Source organism: Maylandia zebra, linkage group LG16 (genome assembly GCF_041146795.1).
Source record: "Maylandia zebra isolate NMK-2024a linkage group LG16, Mzebra_GT3a, whole genome shotgun sequence".
Classification (NCBI taxonomy): domain Eukaryota; kingdom Metazoa; phylum Chordata; class Actinopteri; order Cichliformes; family Cichlidae; genus Maylandia; species Maylandia zebra.
The window spans coordinates 34409659-34416496 of record NC_135182.1 but is presented as its reverse complement, the minus strand read 5'-3'; the positions used below and the strand labels follow the sequence as shown (position 1 = coordinate 34416496).

Sequence of the window (6838 nt, the reverse complement as noted above, 5' to 3'; positions counted from 1 at the left end):
GATTCCAATCATTGATCAGAGTGTCTACAGCTTCATAAAGCTTTACACAGAAGCTTTAATCAAACAGTGATTGCTACAGTAATGTACACCAAATATTTCAGTATCAGGGAAGAGAGGAGAGTGCACATTTAGCTTTCTTTCTGGAATAGAAAACCTGGAGTTTCCTTCATTTCAAGGTTAACAAACTCAGAGTTTCAGTAAACTTTCTGGAAGTTCGCCCACGTCTGATAGGCCATCGCTGGCTCATTAATTGTCACGGCGACGGATGGCCGGTACTGAATAGGACTCAGGTGCAGAAACCCAGAGCGGAGACAGTAGATGATTTAACAGTTTATTACGGTTAAGTGCAAGGGGGAAAAAAAGGGAAACGTGGCAAAGACAGAAAATGACGAGACGTGGAGCCTTGGTGTGGCGTGCCCAGGGGAACGTGGCTAGGGTGAGGGAACGAGGCCTGAGAAGTGGAACGGAGCTGAGTGGGGAACAGTCACACTGAGGGGAGAGGATATAGGAGTTAGGCAGGTAGTGAAGGCAGCTCAGAAGTGGCCAGTATAAGAGCAGCAATTCTTACTTGCAGTTAGGGACCTGGAGTGTTTGAGAGGGGGATGATGAAGATCCAGGGGAGGCTGAGTGGCGTGGAAAGGCTGACCTGAGATCCGGGGCTCCAGATGGAGTGTGATGGCAGGAGGGCAGGCAGGTGAGGCACAGAGGGATTTCCAAAATGATCACTAGGTATCCCAAGTCCGGAGGTGGAGTGAGCCAGGGTGGGTACAGCAACTGTAGTACAAAAGAGTCTTTGTTAGTAAGATAAATCACAGCGAGAATTTGAAACACAAGACCTGTTACCAACATGGGTTGATGACGAACTGGCAGTGAGTGAACATCGATGTGTGGTTTAAATCCCTCTGGCTTGATAGCCTGCAATAGGCTCCAGGTGTGCAGGAGCTGGAGTTGGCCCTGCCCAGGGGCGGATCCCAGGTCAGTTCAGGAGCCTAATGGAAACTCCAGCCACCCACCGTAGACCATGACATTAATATTTGAGAAAATCACTTTTTTTGGTCAAAATAATCAAACCCTGCAGCTGAACTGAAAACAACAAAAATAAAAATTAAATTATAATCACAGCAGCATGTGGAACAGTGTGTACATGGCAAACACAAAGGATTGAAAGTAGTTTTTATTAAACAGCCAAAACTGGTGAACATGCTCAAAGACGGCGTAAAAACAAACCCTGCACTTCAGGGCTCCTAAAAAAGAAGCAGGAAAGTTTGATGATTTTTTTGTTAGAAAGGTTTTTTTGAAGGCGCCATCCTTTGCATAGGTCACGTGACGCACAAGGGCACAAGGAGAAGCAACAGCACGACTCAGCAAAGAACACATGCAAACCGAGGCTTTTAATAAACACGGGAGGTAATCAGGGAGAGTGGAAAAAACAGGTTACAGCTGAAGCTAATTAAGAAAACAACATGGAGAAAAACTAAGAGACAGATAAGAGTAACAACAAAACAAAACAGGAAGTAACCAAATAGGGAATCGCCCAATAGAGGCAAAGAGGTGATACGAAGACACCAAGAGGCTGAAGATCAAACAGAAACCACACACAACCCAAACGCTTTCACTTCTGTGGCATCAGTGAGATGCTGAAAAAAACTAAAATAAATCCAGAATACATTTGTAAGGAATGAATTGTAAAAATATTGCTGGATGTCGCAAATTTGACACAAATTAACATTTATATATAATAATAAATTAATTAGTTTTTTAATTTCAATAAACACATTTTCAAAAGAAGAGAATTTTCTTTAGTTATTTCATGGTTCAGGCTTGAAGGCTTGAGAAGTCCCCAACTCAACAAACCAAGAAAGTGTGAGACTATGGCAGTGTGAGTATGAATGGATGACCTTCAACTTGAAATTGGAGCAGAGTTATAGAAAAGGGTACGTCTACCTGGTATTGTTGTTATAACACAAAAAACAAAAGGCAAAGAGATTAAAATGGGTATGGCAATAACAAGAGTTTTATCAATAAATTAAAAAAGACAATTACATTCAACTTGATTTTCCACCGTTGTTTCTTTTGTTCACATCATTAATGGTGTCAGTGTGAGAGGCGTTAAATAGTGTCAGGGAAACTGCTGATCAGGTTGTGAGCTAGAGTTTGTCAGGGTAACAAATGTGCAATCAAACTGTATGTAGATTAGTTTTTGGAAGCCCAGCTCACAGATCTGAAAATAGGAAACACGTGGAGAACGTGAAAAGGTGAAGCAAACCAGAATACAGGCAACAAGGAGGCCGACTCTGCACGATTGTAGCTTAAATACACAAAGTGAGAAAATCAGATTGAGGATAATGTTTGTCACATATGCAAACTAGAGTTTTGTTTAAGCTGCTTTCATGGGAGATAAATTAGTATTAAGATGAATACAGTGATAGAATAATGGACTTTTAACACCAGCATATTTTATTGCCTTAGTGGTGAAATCAGGCAAAATTAGCATCTGGGGTCCCTCGAGCTTTAAGTCAAAAAGTCAGTGTCAAATTATTTTTATAAGCACGTAAGCACAACAGCTGTTGACCAAAGTGCTGCAGAGCTAAAAGAATAAATTAACATAAAATAGCAAAACAATAAATCAGATTCAATAATTATTTAATATGGCTTACAACAAGTTTTTTTTTATCACTTTTTATTTAAGGGTATTTAATATTTAATCCTTTCTACGCAGCCGTTAGGAAGAAATCTTTGAAATGAAAGGCAATGGTTCAATTGCAGTTTCTAAAATTAATTAAGTAGTTTTAATTCTATTGTACTATCTGTGGTTGCAAAACTCAACACGTGCTGTTCTAAACTCATACCTTAACATCATTGTGTTTCTGCTACTTTTCCAGCCCCCAAAACTACATCTGACCAGAATAGTGAAACGTTGCCTCTGGTCCCCCCCAGCTGAAAAGACTGCAGCACTCAGCGTTATGCATGTCTAAATCAGATTCAGAATAGATGAATAAAGAGCACATTCTTCTTCATTAAAGGGCACATGTGCGATATCATTTATCCCCTGGTGCTAAAATCTTAAATCAAAACCTTAATTACAGGAGCAAGGGCAACACGTTTCCCCTTTTCTCCTTCAATGACCACGTAGATGAAGAATTCATCCCCCATCCCCAGGGAAGGGATGATGACCCAGAAAGGCTAATGTTGCCTCAAACCAAAATCTCACAATTTTAGCAATTAAAGTGATGAATTGTGTCTGAGGTAGTTTGTAGCTTAATAAGGTTTAGTGACAATAAGAAATTAGTATGCTTATCTTTCCCTGCAGTGGCAGCACTGTCAACAAACCCGACAACACTGATGCGGTTTCAAGGCGGCCCCAGTGTCCTGAAACTGTTTTATATTCTTATCTTCACATTGTGAGTGAGTCAGTAGAAGAAATGCAAAACTCATCTGCAAGAAAACATTTTTATGCAGGTTTGATTTGGTCAAAATGATGATGATTTGCACATAAACGACAGCTAAAGCTTTCAGGTGTCTCTTGCTTACCTGTGGGAGTGGGACAGTCCACAGAGAACACGCTGCTCTCACCGTGTCTGAGACTTCACTGTGGTCTTGTGGTTTTTAAGAGGTTTGTTTGGGGTTTTCTGTACAGGAACAAAAGCAGGGTGGAGATCACAGATGAATAAATTACTGCTAAATAATATCTCTATATAATTTTGTGGGATTTATTACTGAATTCCACTCAAGTGGGTTAGTTTCTTGTACAAGTTTCTTTTACAAGCTACAATGAAGTAATAGCCATCTTTGTGTCTTTCTGACAACGCTGTAACTATTTGGAAGTGAGAAGAAGAGTGGTGTGTACAAGGACGTGACCGACAGGAGAGCACAGATAGATTTTTCTTTGGGTGGTGTCACTATAAAGCCTTTAGGGAAGCAAAGATGAAAAGCCATTACCTGACCCGCAGGGACACCTGTTGTCATTGCCGCTACAGGCCGAGCTGAAGCGAGTTAAAGAAGGAAAATATCTTGACTGAAAGACAGACAGACAGCCATCAACTCTGATAACAATAGCGGGCGATGAAAGCTCCAATGCAGCATAATCATTGGGCACTTTGGTTTTTTCTTTTTGTTTTGGACAAATGACAGAGGCGAGAAACTGCCCAAAGATTTTTCTGATGAAACTTCAAAGCGTTTTCGTTATTGGCTTGAACGACAGCCTTATCATTGTCCTATACTACAAACAGTTGCTGATTTTCTTTTAGTTACAAGTACTCTGCACTTTAGAAACCTCACAGAGAGAGTCTGATGTGGAAACATGCATATACAGAAATAAAAAATACAAAAAGATCGAAATACCGAATGTGCTTGCTTTATTTATCTTTTCTGGTTCAAAGCAATGTCACATAGATTCACTGTTTTCAGAAACAGAAAAAAGAAAGTGATGTAGAATGTGAAAAAGACTGTTGGGGAGAAATGTGTCACTGCTCATATTTATATAGACTGAGGACATTTCTCACTAATTAGACATTTCTCTTTATTTTGCTTGAAAAATAGGGAAATATAGCATATAAGGCAAACAGAGTTTGCACATTTAGATTAAGCTTTGAAGACAATATTTGGTGTTTTTCAGCACAGACTGAGGTCTCTTAGGCAGCTGTCTTTCATTTCTTAAAGTAGTCTTGAGGAACAGTGAGGAACAGTGAGGAACAGTTCTCCAGGCATGAAGTGATAAAAGATATAATTTAAATTAGTACTTTGCTAAGTTTTCTGATATCTGTACACCAAGCACTGATTCATCCATTGAGGCAGGATCCTTTTTGAATTATTCAAGATATTCTATTTACAAGATGACCAGACTGGTAGCCATCAACTGGATATTTGATCAGTCTTCTTGGTAGAATCAGTAGAGTTTATCTAAATTGGTTGTACCAGTGCCAATATAGTCCACAAATTTTCAACACATTTTCAGAAGTGTTAAGCTCTGGATTTTAAGATGACCATTCCTTAATGGTTCCCTGCATTATCCATTCCAAAACCAGTTCTGATGTGTGTTTGGGATCATTGTTAGAAACCAAGTTCTGCCCAAGTTCCAACCATCTAGTTGAAGAATTTAGAGGCAGCCCTCGTCCTTTAATATACAATACTTACATTATGTATTATATTCTACAATATACCAGTACCACTCGTGGCTAAACCGCCTGTAGCGTGATGCTACCACCACCATGCTTGACAGCTTCAGTAGTGACAGTAAAGATTTGAAAGCCTCACCTTTACTCCTAAAAACATACATCTTATCATTGTGACCAAATATTTCAATCATCTGACCATAATAATAATGGATTGGATTTATATAGCGCTTTTCAAGGCACCCAAAGCGCTGTACAATGCCACTATTCATTCACTCTCACATTCACACACTGGTGGAGGCAGCTACAGTTGTAGCTACAGCTGCCCTGGGGCAGACTGACAGAAGCCAGGCTGCCATATCGCGCCATCGGCCCCTCTGGCCATTACCAGTAGGCGGTAGGTGAAGTGCCTTGCCCAAGGACACAACGACCAGGACAGAGTACGGGGATCGAACTGGCGACCTTCCGGTTACAGATGCGATTCCCAACCCCCTGAGCCACGGTCGCCCATAAAATCTTTCTCCAGGAAGGAGAAGTTTTTGTGTGTGGGAAGCTTCAAGCTTTCAGTTGACCTTGAATGTTCCAGTTTTGGAGCATAATTCGCACCATATCAGTCCATGGAGATGAACTGACTTACAGTGGACAGCGACCCTGCTGTTCCAGCAGTTTCCAGTTCTCGGCAGATTTAAGCCTTAGTGGTTCCTGGGTTCTTCCTGATAATTCTATCCAGTTATCTCATATCTGATGGTGGCAGTTTTGGCTGTCTCCCACCTCTTGGCAAAGTGGTCACACATACATGACAAATACATTTTTTTATGCTGGCAAAGAGAAACTACTAGTTGCAGTCAATATCATGTTAAAGCACATCATAGAACCTTAAGCACCACTTAGTAACAGATTTAAGTGAGTTTATGAGTGTATGTGTGTAGTTTAGAGAAAATAAAAATGTAATTAATAGCAATTCTTAATCTTTAAAAAGCATTAAAGGTGTAAAGACAGTGTACAATCATTTGATCCTGAAAATGAAATCATTAAAATCTTCGCATTACCATGAAATGTGTGCCTGTGGTGAGTGTATGTAAAAAAGATTTTCAATATCATTAAATGTGAGCATTTAGTTCTTTCCGCCCTTTTGTTTTTTGCTTCACTGCTCTTATTCCAACAATCCTGAATGAATAATTGCCATCTTGACCAAGACTAGTAGCAGGTTTTCCTAATAAAATATTTTCTGCCTTTCTACCACAACATGATTAAACAGAACTATTTATAGAACAGCAACATGGGAGCCCCATGACAGGCACTTTGTCTGCTCACGCCCCAACAATATAAACAACAATTACCTAGAATATATCTCAAGAGTAGATCCCATTTGTTGACTTTGTAGGAGTATGCTGATTATGCTTCCCACAGCTAAAAGAGAAATAGCACGAGTGGCACAGAATGCTCACATAAGGAGCAACATTCTAGTACTTATATTTCTGTTCTCTTTGAATAATTAGATCATGCTTTGGTGTCACTTCTACCTTGAAATTAATGCAGGAGGTGTCAGATTGTTTTATGGGCTCGATGAAGCATCACACTGCCCTTAATATATCTATACTGTGTATCCTGTAAGAAATATGTTGTTTAGCACTTCTAATCTAATAGTTTTTATTTCAATTCAGATAAAAGACAATAAAAACAAAAGAACTCTTAAATGACTGCACAACACAGTGCGGTGTTCTGAA

At 39.7% G+C, this 6838-nt stretch overlaps 1 long non-coding RNA gene across 3 annotated transcripts; it reads right to left on the bottom strand.

Moving 5' to 3' along the window:
* Positions 1-317: 317 nt before the first annotated feature.
* On the bottom strand, positions 318-6345 carry LOC112433292 (uncharacterized). Of its 3 annotated transcripts, none has more exons than XR_013093672.1 (3): positions 3532-6345; positions 569-3435; positions 318-489 (listed from the first exon to the last, which is right to left on the bottom strand). It is a non-coding gene; the product is annotated as an uncharacterized LOC112433292 (long non-coding RNA). The 3 variants fall into 3 exon arrangements; XR_003023451.2 differs by having other exon boundaries at positions 569-774; positions 848-5225; XR_013093671.1 differs by having other exon boundaries at positions 569-6345.
* Between the last annotated feature and the right edge of the window lie 493 nt (positions 6346-6838).